Raw genomic sequence first — 15,900 nt, 5'->3', positions numbered from 1 at the left:
AATGCAAGGAGGAGGGCTAAAAGGCAGAACAAAATGTATGGAAGTAAAGCTGGATTAATAACAGAACACAGAAATACAAACATACAAACCAATGGGTAACACAGAAGACAAGGACAAAACCAAACAGAGAGAGAAACCCAAGAACAAGGAAAAATTCAGGGACCAGAATGACGAGGAGATCAGCAACTCAGTCTGCTTACCTGTTGAATTGTTCAATCACTGCCCCACATGTGAATAAGGGGCAGTGATTGAAATGAAAGTTGAAAACATCGCCAAGTTTTCATACTGCTGAAACCATCAAACTGAAACAGTTTTTTTATGCAGGTCATTGTGTTTGGACATTTGCCACCTTTGAGTTTTTACCCTCGCATGTAGGAAGAATAACACAATTATTGCAATGCTGTGTTTTTTTTCACACATTCACTTTTTTTTATCAAATAAGCCAACCTCTAGATACTGCTAGTCATGCTTTATACTTTTTCCTGCCCTGCCAAATATGTTTTTTTAAAGGAACACAAACACATACAAACACACACACACACACACACACACACACACACACACACACACACACATATTTTACTTGTGAACACTGTGAAATAGCTGAAGCTGCTGTGGGAATAGTGATGAATTTAATTGAGCTTTTCACTGTGGCTTTGGCAAAAACTCAACTGGCTTTGCAAAGCAAACTACCCATTCAGGTTGTCATGACGCCAAGTTTCCAAACTGTTCCCCTCCATTTGCCTTTCAAAATGCATACAGTTGTCAACAACTCATAACTGATGGAACCCGACAAATATTCATATAATTACTCCACCATAAACTCACATATCAAATACTTTGAAAAGGGCAGAGAAATACTTTCATGTTTGTGAATGTTCAAAACTTATTGGATTCATATAATCATGATTTAGTGGTTACTGTTATTATATGTAGTGAGCAGTTAGCTTCCCACAGAATACAGTGATTCGTTTGTTGAGACAAATGTTTGAAATTCTCTTTCAGTCTTTTGGGTTTTTTTTAAATTTTGTTTTATTCTTTCATTTTTGTGCAAAAGCAGATGTTTTTCTCATTTAGTCATATTGTGTGCATTCATTGATGTTTGTTGTACTTAGTTCAGTCATCAACCTGTCGCTATATTCAATAGAATGATGAGTTGAATTCATTTTTTTCCTGGTTATTAACCAATGGTTGTATGCGACTCATACTTTAGATTTGTATTAGATGTGACTGTTCCTAACCACTTACTTTGGTTTGTTGCCCCATCAGCTCACATTTGATATAATAAAGGAATTATTCTCATATGGTTTCCAAACAGCAGAAGCCTCTTCATAAGCCTTATCTTTGTTTTGCCTTAATTGCAGTACAGACAAAAACCTGGAGAACAAAATCAAAACACTCCTATACTGACAAAACCTTTGTTTAACCACCCGTACTGTATAGAGACATAGAACCCTGTCGTTAATCTCATGTTTTGCATTGGGCAGAGGGCTTTCACGTTATCTAAGCAGAAAACATTTAGTCTAGAACGCACATTTTAATGTGGGAGGTAAAGAAGCAACTGAGCCAGTGAAACTATGTTAGTACGGTTTGATGTGTAAAGGTAAACAAAGCAGCTATGCGCCATACAGACACACACTGTCTGCTGTGCTCACATAACAAATACTGCAGACGAGGGGCTGTCTGCTGGCTTGTACTCAGGCCTCAGACCTGAGCCTGTACCGCTTGTTCAGTCTGCATTGTTCAGCGGTGATTCACAACTTCCCTGCAGAGATGAGGATTCCTAGGATGAGTGGACTACTAGAACACTATCTTCTCAAAGATCAAACACACTAAACTAAACAGTGTTTGTTTCCGGCTTCAGGCCTTTGAAAAATTACACAATCTCTCTATTTGCACAGTGCATTTCCCTGACTCTTAAAAGCCATTGCGGCTCATTGCTTTTATTTATTTCTGAAATCCACGAACATACAACTAATAAAGATTTCTCTCCAAAGGCAAATTTCTCACACCAGTCATAGCATTCTAGATAAGGTTGTTGTAAGAGACATTTCTAATACACATACATACATTAAAATCAAGTAGTTTGTCCAAGGATTAAGTTAGAGTTGCCATGGTAACACTGCTCCGAGTTGTAAATCTTAATTTCCAATCCACGTCTTTCCTGGCAAATATCAAAGAAAGGAGAGTTCAAATACAATGTGATGCAAACACATTATCCAGTCATAACTCTCAGTGTTATGACTGTTTCACAACTTTACACAAAGCACACACACTCGCATTGAATTCTTAAACACACCACTACCAGCACTACTGCTCCCTTGAAGATATCCCAGGATGCATCATTCTTCCCAGTCACCCCACTTAGCCTCATGGAAAATGTATCCATACAAACACATTCAGTGTAAAAAAGGACAAAAGTCAATGTAGTGGAGTAGCTAAGAAAGTAGCTTGACTCATGACTTGAAATTATAAGTAGCTTGTTTCTCAGACAACTCTTCTCTCTCTCTTTTCCTTCTTTTCCTTCCATCCTTCCTATATCACCTTGTCAAAGCTCAGTTTGACAAATGGATCGGCCCCCGCCCAAAGCTGTACGTCTGTTGAGTTGCATCCTAATTCTCTATCTCCTTCTCCAATCTCTCCCCACCTTCTCCTCTTCCTCCCCTCTTCTTCCCTTCTGTATTTCCACTGCCTTGCATAAACCCCAGTGCGGGGGACGTCTGCCAGACCCAGACAAGAAAAACACAACCTCCAAATAAGGATTTATGGAATGGGAATCTGGCAAGCGCTAGCCAAAGGGTGTGTTTGTGAATTAGTGGATGAAGGCGTTGACCTGGTGAGAGATGGCCGTCACATAGCTTCAAGTGCGCCTCAGCTCAGACTGTAACTCATCTTGTTGTAAAGTCGTACACAGAATCTGTTTTCAGTGCCTCATACAATATCAGACGACTATACGACGAATATACGACTAGTACGAGTCGTGGTGGTGGTGGTCCTCTTATGTTTAAGAGGAATATAGATCAGAAGTAGTTTCTTAAGTCATATAGATTAGGTTGAGGTCACATGTAGATGCTATACAAGTTTCAGAGTCAGATGGCTGTTTGCAAAGAACAACATCCTTTCTTGTAATTGTGTATTTTGAACGTTGGGATTTGTTCATGTGATTTTGCCTGAATCCAAAAACGGTAGGCAAGGAGAAAGTAAAGTCAAACTGATGTTATGCAGTTTTAACAAAGAGTATTCACTGCTGTTTCACATATCTGAGCTACTTTGTATCACAATGCCAGGACTTGCTCACATTCCTATTAAGCTACAAACTAGCATTGCCGTTACATTCTAGTAGCACCTTCTTATTGTTACCTGGTAAGAAGATGTGTCAACCTGTAAAACTGAAAAGTGGGAGGGATTTAGCATCAACATACCTAAAGATGTTTCACTTAGTATGTCACATTTTGCAGTTAATCAAAATTTGCTATTTAACTTTAACTCCAAATAGGCCGCTACTATAGCTTGCTAGCTAGCTAGTTTAGACTCTACTGTCATAGCGTAGCAGCACAGTCGCTGGGCTATCGTAGAGCAACAGGAATAGGATTGTTTCAATGAGTTGGAGCTTGTTAATTAGTAATAAATGCATTTAAAGTTAATGTGCTGTGTGAAATTATTTATTTATTTAGTAAGTTTTCTTATAATAAGCAGGATATGATACTGTCAGCGGGGGATTGTTGTGGAATAAACAGCACCAACAGACTGCCTGCCACCTGCTGATAATAGGTTAACTTAGCTAATGGAGAGTATAGCAGAGATAACTACAGATGAGTTGTTCCTGGGTTCTGTTTGCATGGAGGAATGTGTGAATAATGAAATAATGGTTTGCACCTGTATTAAAAGCACACACTGTAGGGCACTGAGTGTGTGCAGTTTGTGTTTGTGTCCGCATTTTATAATTGTGAATGCAGAAGCTTTAAGTCTTTTCTTACATGAATGCAGAGTTTGTTGGGCTGTGTGTGATTTTAGACATTAATCACTGATACTGGAGAAGCTGAACAGTGGGTGTCTGCTGCCAGGACATGTGGTAATAAGTAACACGTGAATGCACAGCTCAAAGTAGGCTTGTCTGTGTAGTGTGTGTGTGTGTGTGTGTGTGTGTGTGTGTGTGTGATTGTGTGATTGTGTGATTGTGTCTGACTCTGGCCTTGAGAACTAAGGCAAGAAAAACAGAGAAGAAAGTGTTAGTGTTCGAGCAGAAAGCTGGCAGTATCACAAGCTGGGGAGCCCAGTGTGCAATTTAATTTTCCTTTCCCCTCTGACTGCACGAAACAGGACCACAGTTATTTAAAGTTCTACTTCATGGCAGCAAGAGGGGATTATATCGTATATGAGGTCAAATTTTGACTTTTTTTATCATACTTTGTTTTGATCTACCTCTGATATTATGGATATGGTGCGGCATCATTGATGACAGGTTTGTTTGAAACATGTGGATTATTTGATATTTATTAAAAACCCTCAAAGGAACATCAATCCATCTATTCTCTATGCCTGTAGGGGGCTGGAGCGTGGACAGGTATTTTTAGAAATACACTTGTTTATGGCCTTGTTTATGGCCATCATGCTATGTCCCAAAGGGACAACAATACGCTCTAGAAGTGCTCAATTTGGATTAGCCGATCCAGGCAATCACCTGTCAAATATTTTGTAATAATCACATCTGAACTGCTTCTCGGATGAAACGAGGAAAAAATACCAGGAATTGCTCGAACGCAATTTCGAACTTGTAAAATTGGTATTTCCCATTTTCCAACACAGCGATAGCTGTGAAGCGGCCCGGTAACAGTATCTATGTGTAACAGTGAGATAGTCCACTCCCTGCATGTGGAGGACAAATCAATACCAAAATCTTCAGTTGCATAAAATTGGTTTAGCAATTTACATCCATTTGTTTATGTCAGAAACAAGACCTACAGCCTCAGACGGCTGTGGAACCTAGTGCAAAGTTACAGCAATAGGATAATTTTTCCTCAGTGGACGCATATATTGTTCCAAAAAACATTTAAAAGTATTGCTTCTGTCACTGGCCTATTAATTTAGTTGAAAGTCTTTTCTAATTTTCACATCAGATAAAGAATTCATAAAACTCATTCAGAAACTGATATGTGTCACTTCATTGGTGTGAAAACATGATTATTGATTAACCAATTTACAATCAAATTTTAGTCCACTCTGTTGATTTGTCAGCTTATCTAAATGGAAAATGCTGATCTGATCTCCTCCTCAAGCATTAGCCAACACCATTACCTCATTAACATGGGGGAATGTGAATGAGCTTCAATTATGGAGCTGCTTGTCATGAAAAATACTGCAGTAATGCTCTGTTCAATGTAAATGCTTGTACATGCTGTTTGTTTGATTGGAATATGGTTACGTGATGCTTTGTGCCCATTGAATCATGTTAAATCTGTCTGAATTACCCACCACATCAAGAGCCCTAAGCCTTCTGTAGTGTGCTTTAGCGATGGAGTGTTGGGGCTATAAGCCATGAGCATTAAGTTAAAACAACTTTCCCAGCTAAGCACCAGTGCTCAGGTCATGGTCAGAGTCTCTGTGGAATCTGCTGCTAATGTAACACAAGGTGAAGCAGCTGCTCCCCAGCATACCGCTTCTTCACCAATCAGGAAATCCCTGAATAATGCTAAATCTTATGGATGGATCTTCTTTTTTTCAGACATGCGTTCACCAACCCATTTTAGTCAGAAAAAGAGGCTGCTACATAACAATGATATAATAATTTGGTTATAAGTAGTTTTGTTATGTTGACGTGATGACTTAAGTTTCGTTTCTCAATATCAACAGTTGTGGTGATTATGACTTCATTGTCAAACTGTCTCAGGACAGTAAATGTTCAGTAGAACAATACATACGAATACATAATTTTGCCTAATTTTAAAGATATATGTATTTTGAGTCCACTGAAAGTTTCCATTCATTTGGATTACTTTTATAGAGAACACTTTGCTTAATGCAGCTTTGTTTTGTCCTTGCACCACCTACTGAAATTTCCCTCCCCTACTTTTCCATCCTCTTCTCCTCCCAACACTGGCCCATATTTCATTGTGGCTCCTGTTTTGTTGGCAGATGACTGTAGGAATTTCTGCATTACTGGCACAATGGCCAGGCTTAATGCTGGGGCAGGCTTCAGACTTTTAGACTAGTCCAGTTTTGGCTCGGGGCGATGTCTATCCCTCAGTGTTGATTTTAGGAGTCGGCCCAGGCTGGATTACCTGATGGAACCAGAGCAAACAGCTTCCTTTGCTTGTAAAACAAATATTAGTAGCCTCTGTATTAGAGGGTTTTCACTAAGCAAACTATTTGTCATCTTTGACTTGATTAATGGAGGCAATTATCAATCAAGCTGTCAGAAAACTCTTTTCTGTTTTTGGATTTGTTGCTGCATATGAAATTGTTTTCTTCTGACGGTTTTGTCTTACAATATTCTGTAAGGAAACAGCTTTCATACAAAACGATGAAGATGAAGAGCAAAACGTCATACAGGATTTTATTTTCATTATTAAGATTTTTTGTATTGCTTTTGTACTGCTTTTTTATTGCTCAAGAAAAGCTGGCTAAAAAATGCCTTTTTTTTTCAAAATGTTATTAAACTAGAGTCGTTGTGAGTAACTTGACCTTGACTAAAGATGAATCATTTTTCTCACTATTGTGGATAATACTTATTGTCATTTTCACGTTTTTGAGTGCGTGCGTGCGTGCGTGCGTGCGTGCGTGCGTGCGTGCGTGCGTGCGTGCGTGCGTGCGTGCGTGCGTGCGTGCGTGCGTGCGTGCGTGTGGCATCATGTGATTGAACAAAGCATGTCTGACAAGTATGTTGGTCAAATTGTCTTCAAGTTTTCTACTGTTTTCTACATGAACTGGATCATTACTATATTATTTGCCTCGCTGCCTCATTAGACGTTGAACTGTCGAGCAGTTGGTCAGCACAGGAGCAGTGTTTGGTGTAGCTATGGCAGCTCCACACAGACTTGGGCACAACACAGCGTCTCTCTGACCCTAATGACTGGAAAGTTTAAGTACAGTGGAGTTTCTGTGGGGAGCTGTGGCTTTAATTAAAATTCTGCATTAGTGTAAATGGAAAAAGTTTCAAGTTAATCAAAATCAATCCAAAGCCTCAATTCAGGTCACACACACACAGACTGACGCACATACACAGCTATGATAAAAGCAGCTTATTCAGCCATTTGTTTTCCCTGCTCAGGGTGTTCAGTGAGTGACATTTAAAGGCAGTCTGACTGAGTTCATTAAACAGGATCAGACATGACGGGACTTCCCTGGGGGGGAACGGTCAGAGGTCATGACCTCTTGGCTCAGAGGGGTATGGGTGGATGGGGGGTCCATGTCTGTCAGTCCCTCAGCCAAATATGTTTGAAAACCACTCTAGAGAAGGTATGTGGACATATAATAACTGCTGGATGAAGCTGTACTTTGTCCAAATCCAATCATAGTTTGTGAAGTTAAGCCAACTTACCAAAAGTACTCACTAAGTGTACTGTGCATGTGCATGTATTTTTTTGGTAGCCCACACACACTCACTGACACATTGTATCCATCCATTTCATGTAAGATGATTGTATTGATCTTTCATGATTACTAACAATAACAATGTTGATTATTAATTAACGATTAACTTATTAATGTTGTTTAAACTGGTATTTTATGAGATGGCATTTTATTGCATTAAGCAGATATTTCAGTTTCATTCTAACATGTTCCTTTTCCTACATTGAGATTATAAACATTTGCCCCAAACAGTCAACAATGTAGAGGACAATGGAAAACCTGTGCAACATTGCATTTGTTTCTGTACTTTTTTTCAATGTCTTGGTGGAGTATATTCTTTTGTTTTCCCTGCCTCCCTGCTGGCCATCTGGTGGGAATTAATGTTTCCATAAGTGCGATTCCCTGGTAGTGACAGGTCTTTGATCAATCAGAAAGCATGGATGAAAGGTTTGTATTTGGCGGAAGGTTTCTGGAGACATAAACCTGGTTGGAAAGTTACTGGAATGAGGAGATGGTTTATATTTGGACCTGGAGACAGTGAGAGGAAGAGGATGATGAAGGGCTCCAAAAGTGTGCAGCAATGGGTTGAGATTGCTTCCAGAGGAGCTGCGTGAAAGCTTTTGTAGGGTTAGACGTGGTTGTCAGGTCTCCATTGTAGTCTACCAAGTGAAGGTTGTGGCATCTGTGGCCATTTTTACAGCTTACATTAAACACTTCAACCTGGACAAAGACAGACTATTTTTACACTGTCTGCATATTTCTTGTTCTAAGGAGCTCATTCTGTCACTCAGTACCACATATACATTGTAGATTTTTTTTCAGGAGACCCAAAGTACTTATTCTGGAACATTCATAGTGAAGATTGTTAAATATGTTTTGTTTTAGCTGGCCAAGGGAACTAAGAATAATCTGACTGAACCAAGCAGGTGTGACAGGGCCACATCATATTTACAGGGATGTATATTAATATACACAGTATACTATATACATACATTTTACATTTACAGATCAGAAAAAGTTACATAATGAGGGTTTTAAAGGTATCAAGTGCAATGTGGTGAATTTAGTGGCATTAATCTAGCAACAGTGTTGTCTTTATCAGCTTCCATTCAATTATAGCAATACAACTGGCACAACAATTCTGGTCTATTGTTCCAAACCTTATTATTTTGGGGGGTAGTGAGATACCCTCTATTACAGGATAGCCAGCAGCTGGTCATGCCTGCTAAATCCTACCCACAAAACCCACCCACCAGCTCCATCTGCTTCCCAAGTGGAACTCCCTAGTGCGCGCACACAAACACACACTCGCCTTCTTGCTTCTCTTTCATCCCAAGAGAGCGGAAACCTACATCTGTTCATAGTAAATGGGATCCCTTAAATAGCAAAAAAATCCATTGTCAGCTCATAGCATATGACAGCGTAGTAAGGAGTGATGACACCCTGCCTATCACACTCACACATGATAGAGATACACAGCTTTCCTGACCTTGACTTTAAAAGAGTTGTGGTATCTGTTTTCATACTAGATCAGAATCTGAATCAGAATCTGAATAGCTTTATTGCCAATTAAGTTTACTCTTAAAAGGATTTTTTTCTGGTCGTTGGTGCGATCAACATATAAAGCAACAACTGTGGAAAAAATGTAATTAAAAACACATGAAATTTAATGAACAAACTAAATTAAATTAAATTAAACGTGCAAGTTGCTAAGGTAAGGTAAGGTAGATGCTGCTACATCCATCCATTCAGCCTTTCTACTTAAACTTCCTTTGTCTGACGTCCCATTGGTTTACGCTGTTCAATGGTCTGCCCTTGTGTAATGTCTCACTTGCACTTTCACATGGAACTGAAACAAAGAGACTCACAATTCAAATCCTTGATTTGAGATTCTGTCCATACTGTATACAGGCTTCCATCCACTGGAAATGACTTCCAAGAGAGAGAGAGAGAGAGAGAGAGAGAGAGATTGGGGGAATGAGAAGGGGATAAAGGGGGCTGTCGAGGTAGAAAGGACCTATGAGAGGCCATGCATTATTTAGTAGTCCTCTTCTTCACCCTCTCCCCCTCTTCCGTTCTATCCTCTCTCCTTCTCTTCATCCTCTACTCCCTCTGCTCCGACTCTCCTCCTGCTCACCATCTTCTTCTCCTTCCCTTTCATCTTCTCCATCCTCCTCCTCCTTCCCATCCCTATATCCCTCCAAATTCACTGTTCCCCTTCTGGTCATCTTCTTCTTTTTACTCTCCACTGCATCTTGTATTCTGCATCTTCTCATTTATATTGTGGCAATTTTACTGCTTTTTTTCTTTGAAGACAAATTGTTAATTCATGTTGAAAATGTCATAGATACAATGTATGCTGTTTTTCTTTTCTTTTTTAAAAGCATGCAAAACAGTAAAATATACACAACCTGCATACAGTTGGATGTTAGTTGATAAGATAAACTGTGGAGTCACGATTCATAATTTACATTATGAAGACTTGGCGTATCAATGTTTTATGATAATATCCAATCTGTGCCTATAACAACAGCTTTGAAATTAGTACAAATAGCTTCTATATTTGTATAGTTATGTAATATTTAAGTAAAATCATTGAGCAAAAGCTCATGTCAAAATAAAGGTGGGAATGGCATTACAAAAATAAAGTATGCATATATACAGTTCATTACAGTAAGTACAGTATAAATAAAGTCAATTCATAAATTGGGATATACTTAAACAGATCTACTGCTCATTAAATAGAAAATAACTTGTATTTTCCATCTACACAGCCTCTTTCCATTGGCACTACAGTAACTGACACATCAACATTCCTGCCCACGTCACAATCTGTGAAATGCTCTCTGGCTAGTATCTATTACACCCCCTGTGCCAGGTGACCCATACTGGAATCCTGTAAGGAATGTGTTGTCATTGTGTCTTTCAGGAGAATGATAAAATAATTGAAATGGAAATAAAAAAATGATCACTGGTAAAAGAGTAAAATTTGTACTGAGTGAAAATGTGATCAGATTCATCCCAAACTAACAGGTTTCATTACTGAAGAATAAGCTTTGATTTGTCTGATCTGATCTTTACTGTTTGCATTGACATGTGAAAGCTTCACTAAGTTTGTATCTATGTTACTGACAGTGATGTCTGATTTATTTGTGTTCCAGATGGCAAAACGCGTGAAGACGAAGATGCTGAGGAGGATTATCCAGATGAATGAAAGAGCCCCAGTTCTCTTTATTTATTACCTTCACAGTGTGTGTGTGTGTGTGTGTGTGTGTGTGTGTGTGTGTGCGTGTGTGTGTGTGCGTGTGCGTGTGCGTGTGCGTGTGTATAGATACAGAAGCATGTGTGCATTATTGAACAGTACCTATGTTTTCATTTGCAAACTTTGTTTACTTTTTTAAGGTTAAAATAACTCATATATCATTGTCACAGTATAAACATGACTTTACTATTGGTACATAATGTGTTTTGTGTAACTAGCCACCTATTTAAGAATGTATATTTGTATGTACAATATACTCATCTAGAAAATATATACTCAACAGTTTTAGTATTGCTACATCTTCTCACCACTATACTTCACTTGCCAAGACACAAATGAAGAAAATAATACAAAAAACTTGTATACAAGCAAAAATGACTCATAAGACTACAATAATGCACTCAGCTAAAAGAAAAAAAAACAATGAAAGACATTTAAATGTTTTTCAGTTTCTTTACTAACAGATTGTACCAGGTTATGAGAAGGCAGACAGACAATAGGAGGTGTGACGCTGAAAGGAACTAAGGGGGGATGGCATGTGGCATGTGTTGGCTCCAGCTCCCTGAAAGAGTTCCTGCAGTTTGACAGCACCTAATGACCATGCTGATGATGATGATGGTGATGGTGAGGATCATGATGATAAACGGCTTTCTAGCTTCATAAGACTTCAAATATTCTAATGGCCATTTTGGAAATCCCAAGTTCTTTGGTAGCATCTGCTAAAGAAGTGATTTAATTTTTATTTTATTTATTTTATTGTATTATTTTGACCTCTGTTAATGTCTCAACAGGGGTCAAATAAGAAATTAACAATTTGTATTTGCTTTTCTTTACTTTACCACAATTTGTACTGATCAGCTCATCATCATATTTGTGAGCCAGTTGTTACTTTCTCGTCAACACGTTTGATTTACACCATAGAAATATATCTTGTAGAAACTTGTAGTAATCAGGGTTAGATGCTGTATTTGAACCAAAACAATACTTGATCTTCTGAAGATATTTTCTCATTTTCCATCTTTTCCAGCCTAGTGGGGTGAGGGTTAGGGTAGCCGACTTACACATATACAAGAAATTGTATATGATCAATTCGGCTTGTATTTTAGGCAAATCAAATTTTCTATTGTAAAAAAAAAAAAAAGAAAGAATAGAAAAAGTAATGGAATTTGAAAATGTTTATAGAATAATGATGAAATTGGCCCAAAGTTATGGAAATGGCCTGGATATAATGTCTCAGCAAAGCAGCCAGATAACTGATAATATCACAATTACTGACTTTTGGAGATGTTTGCTGGACTTGAGCAGCTGGGAACAACTTGCTCGAGTCATTGTCACAATGCAGACAGATGTACTGTTAGTAACACCAGGTTATTTGCTGAAATATATGATCTATGGCTGAAAAAGTGGAGGACACAGGGTGTGCTGCATGCACCGTAAATCCGACAGGTTTGTGAGTAAGGATCAACAGTAGCACGGAAACGTTTGGAATTTCGTCTTTTTCACATCTAAGATCATTTTGGATGTGAAAACAGAGATGAACACACCTGTGAAGTCTGTTATAATTGAGAAGTTCTGTTGCCACATGCTCAAAGACCAAGGTTGTTGAAATGTGGAATTATTTTAAATACCACCTAATTCTCCTCTGGACCTCTATGTTGGAGACCTGACTGCAAGTATATTTCCCACTACAGTAAGGGGAAGGTCCAAGGCTCCTCTTAGTCAGTGTTGGAAGATGGCTGTGTAGTTGTAAGTCAAAGCTACATCCCTGAGACTCAGACTTGACTTGAGGGAAAAATGAAGCAACCAGACCAATCTGAGTTTTGTACTGCAGCTGAAAATCCTTTACTTCTTAATATCTGTTGATGTTGATGGTGCACATCACAACATACCAAGGACAGCGCCGACCAGTGTGCAGAATACAGACGCAATACCAGAATTGACAAAGCTGTGTGTGCGTGTGTGTGTTGGAGAAAGGTTGGTGTGTGTTTATGTGTGTGTGAGTGAATGTGTATTAAACACAGGCAATACCTAAGTACTGGTGCTTCCATGCATATGACCTAATGTACGAGAGGCAAAAGGCAATAGGTTGTGTCATGTGTTGTTTGATCTAGATCCTGACAATCCTTCCTTTCACTTTGATGCCATCCAAAATCTGCAATATTACATCAGACACTGCTGATTTATGTCAATAATTCGAAAGATTCATCAGTCAAATGTTAAGATGGGACTGGAGCTTTTGTTATCTGGACAAATGAGACACATGTGGAGATACTTTGATCAAGTCGTCCACCACCACGAGTTGACATGTTCTCATGCTGAGACTCCCTTGCGTGTGCCCTTCAACATCCATCCTACCTGTCGCATATGTTCTACGGCGTCACGCTGACAATGATGTTTAGATGTTTTGTGTGAAAGTACCTGAATATTAGAGCTAAGAGTACAATGATCAGTGTGAAGTACTATCAATACAATAATGGCTTCCTTTTTTAATGGATTGATTTGAAACCTACAGAAACAATAATATTGGCCCTGGCTTGCACTGTATGTTTATTTCCTTTTTTGGTCATTTATAAAGTTTCTGAAGCATGTTGAGGAAATCGGCATATTTACAACACAATATGGTTCTTTACATATAGCTGAGGATGTGGCCAAGGAGAGGGACATCTGAAACACACTGCTTAGCATGCTGCCTCCTCATGTGGATGGTGGTACCATGAGTAAATGGGCGATAGTCCTTGTAAATAAAGTAAGCAATGGAATACAAAGCACTGCTTCCAGTGTGTGCCGGCTATCATTATTGGACAGAGCTCAGCCTAGCTGTATCAAGGTGAGCCCCGTCAGAGCTTAGCTTGCAGTGATGACATGTTCCCATATGTTACTTATATTACTACAATACCTTGTTTTCTGTGACAAAGTTTGAATATTAAGTTGGCCATTAATGTTGTAAAATCCAAAGTGAGTCCAGACTTAGAGATTTAAACTGAGAGGCTGCTGCTCATTAAGACCTTGCAGAGTGAGTCTGTGTTACGGTTCCTCATCAAACTCTGTCCATATGCTACTAGACATACAATTGTAAAAAGCTAAACAATATGCAACGTTTTAAGTCTCGATTTTTCATCTGCGTGAGAATTCCAGAATTGTTTCTCTCAAGAATCAGAATTTGTTTTGATTTGAAAACTATCTTTTTTCCCACCTGTACGATGTAGCCATATCAGTCAGAGTAGAGTGTTAACCTGCAGACACCTCCAACCTGTACATGCGTGGCAGCCTCTCAGATTCGATGAAGAGAAGCAATTTTGAGCCTTGTGGAGACCTTTGACATTTTACCACATGGATGACTGTTTGTTTGACCAGAGAGCGTCCCCCCTGAGGCAAAATACATCAATATGAGCTAATGTCTCCCAAATAGCGTTTTGTAAAAGCACTTTATTAGAAAAAATAATCAGTTTTGCCCTACATTCCATGCTTTTATGCACTTGCTTTGCTTGATGCACAAAGCAAACCGGCCTTCCTTCCAGATGTTAATACGATCTCAAGCTTTGAACCACAGATTGAAGTGATTTGTGTAGAAATGCTGCACTCGAAGTTATCTTGCAGCTTTTCAATGTCATCCCCAGGCTGCGATTGTGTGGTGGAAAAAAAAAGGGAGTAGAGGCGGTCGGTAATGCCAATGAAGCAGCGTGACAGAAGAGGGTTAATACCATGTAGCTGTGCTAAGATTGTTCAGCCCTGTGTGGCTTTAAGGGATTGCAGGCAGTATTAGCAGCTGAATAATTACTTTTGGTATGTTTCTCCTGGTGCACACTTTCTGTGTGGTAATCATCACCCACCCCTGTACTTCTATGGAGCTTTAAGGCCCTGCAATGTTGTAGGAAAACTAATACTTTGGAGTACATGAAAGCACTCTTCAAAAAAAACTTGAATATTTCCAATGTAAATTCATTCAATATACTGTATATTCAATGAAGTGACAACTTGGATATAAGTAGTGAATTTGCACATTTAGCACTGTGACAAATGTTGTTAATGTGTTAAAATTCTAATAATACCAAGAGTCAAAGACGGAAATGATTAAGGTGATGAGACACCTTCTGTAAAATAAAATAGTGATGCTTCCTCTATGTTTGTATACAGGGTTGTAGATGTCCCCTTATCTTTCAAAGATAAATCACATATGAATATTGAAACGCTTCTATTTTTGGCCTTCTCAGGTTCTTTACCATGTGGACAGAAACTATAGGTTGGAAACACACTCAGTATATACAGATGGATCTAACGTGCATCCTTGCTTTCCTGAAAAATGAACCTGTGTTTATAACTTTGGTTTTGTACAAAGCTTCTCTTGCATTTTACTATTATTTTTTTGTATGCTGCACTGAAATATATCCTTTTCACAAGTGGTTTGGAAAGTGTCGCTGGTCACTTCAAGTGAAACACTATAGTATACAGTAGATTAGCTGTTGCATTATTTGTTACAACCTGTATGTAATGGTATTATGGAAGATGTAATGTCCTTCTATAAATGTTGTTAAATGTTGTTTTACCCAAAAATAAAATTTATTAATGCTCCACATGTGTGTGTTTGTGTGTTTCATCCCACAAACCAAATCTGGTTGATTTTATTTTCCAGATCATATTTGTGGTCCTGGATCTGATTCAAATCTGATCTCTGCTGGTATGTGACCTCTGTTGTTTCAATGTCACTGCAACTTTGTTTCATCTGTTACAATAGACTTTCAAATGTATAGATTATTAGATGTTTTGATATTACATTAACGGGGGCCTCACTTATGGTGCACATATAGCATTACATCATCACATAAACTGAAACCAGCAGCTCTTTGGAAGGTAGGTAAAATAATGTGCTATGCTTTGATCAAGCACAATTGTCATTATTATTATTTCTGCACCTCAGGTTTCATATAAACAAGGCAGAATATGAAACATTGCTTTTCTGGGGTATGATTTCATGGACCGCATCATGTTTTGGAATATAACCCATAATCTGGCTGGATTGGGTGGCTTTCTGGCATTCCTGTCAGTGTGCATTTGACACTCCTCGCCTCTCT

The 15,900-nt window shown here is 38.7% G+C and overlaps 1 protein-coding gene across 1 annotated transcript in view; it reads left to right on the top strand.

The window, feature by feature from the left end:
• Positions 1-15,402, top strand: part of cdk14 (cyclin dependent kinase 14) — a 129,876-nt gene extending 114,474 nt beyond the window's left edge. The window contains exon 15 of the mRNA XM_076148578.1: positions 10,731-15,402. The gene's annotated coding sequence lies outside the window, so the exon portion shown is untranslated. The remainder of the gene's footprint in view (positions 1-10,730) is intronic.
• Positions 15,403-15,900: the final 498 nt, after the last annotated feature.

The sequence above is a fragment of the Genypterus blacodes genome, unplaced genomic scaffold, assembly GCF_046128005.1.
Source record: "Genypterus blacodes isolate CSIRO-AG114 ecotype Tasmania unplaced genomic scaffold, CSIRO-AGI_Gbla_v1 ptg000040l_1, whole genome shotgun sequence".
In the NCBI taxonomy this organism is placed as follows: Eukaryota; Metazoa; Chordata; class Actinopteri; order Ophidiiformes; family Ophidiidae; genus Genypterus; species Genypterus blacodes.
The sequence above is the reverse complement of the archived record's forward strand: the minus strand, read 5'-3'. Positions and strand labels throughout refer to the sequence as shown.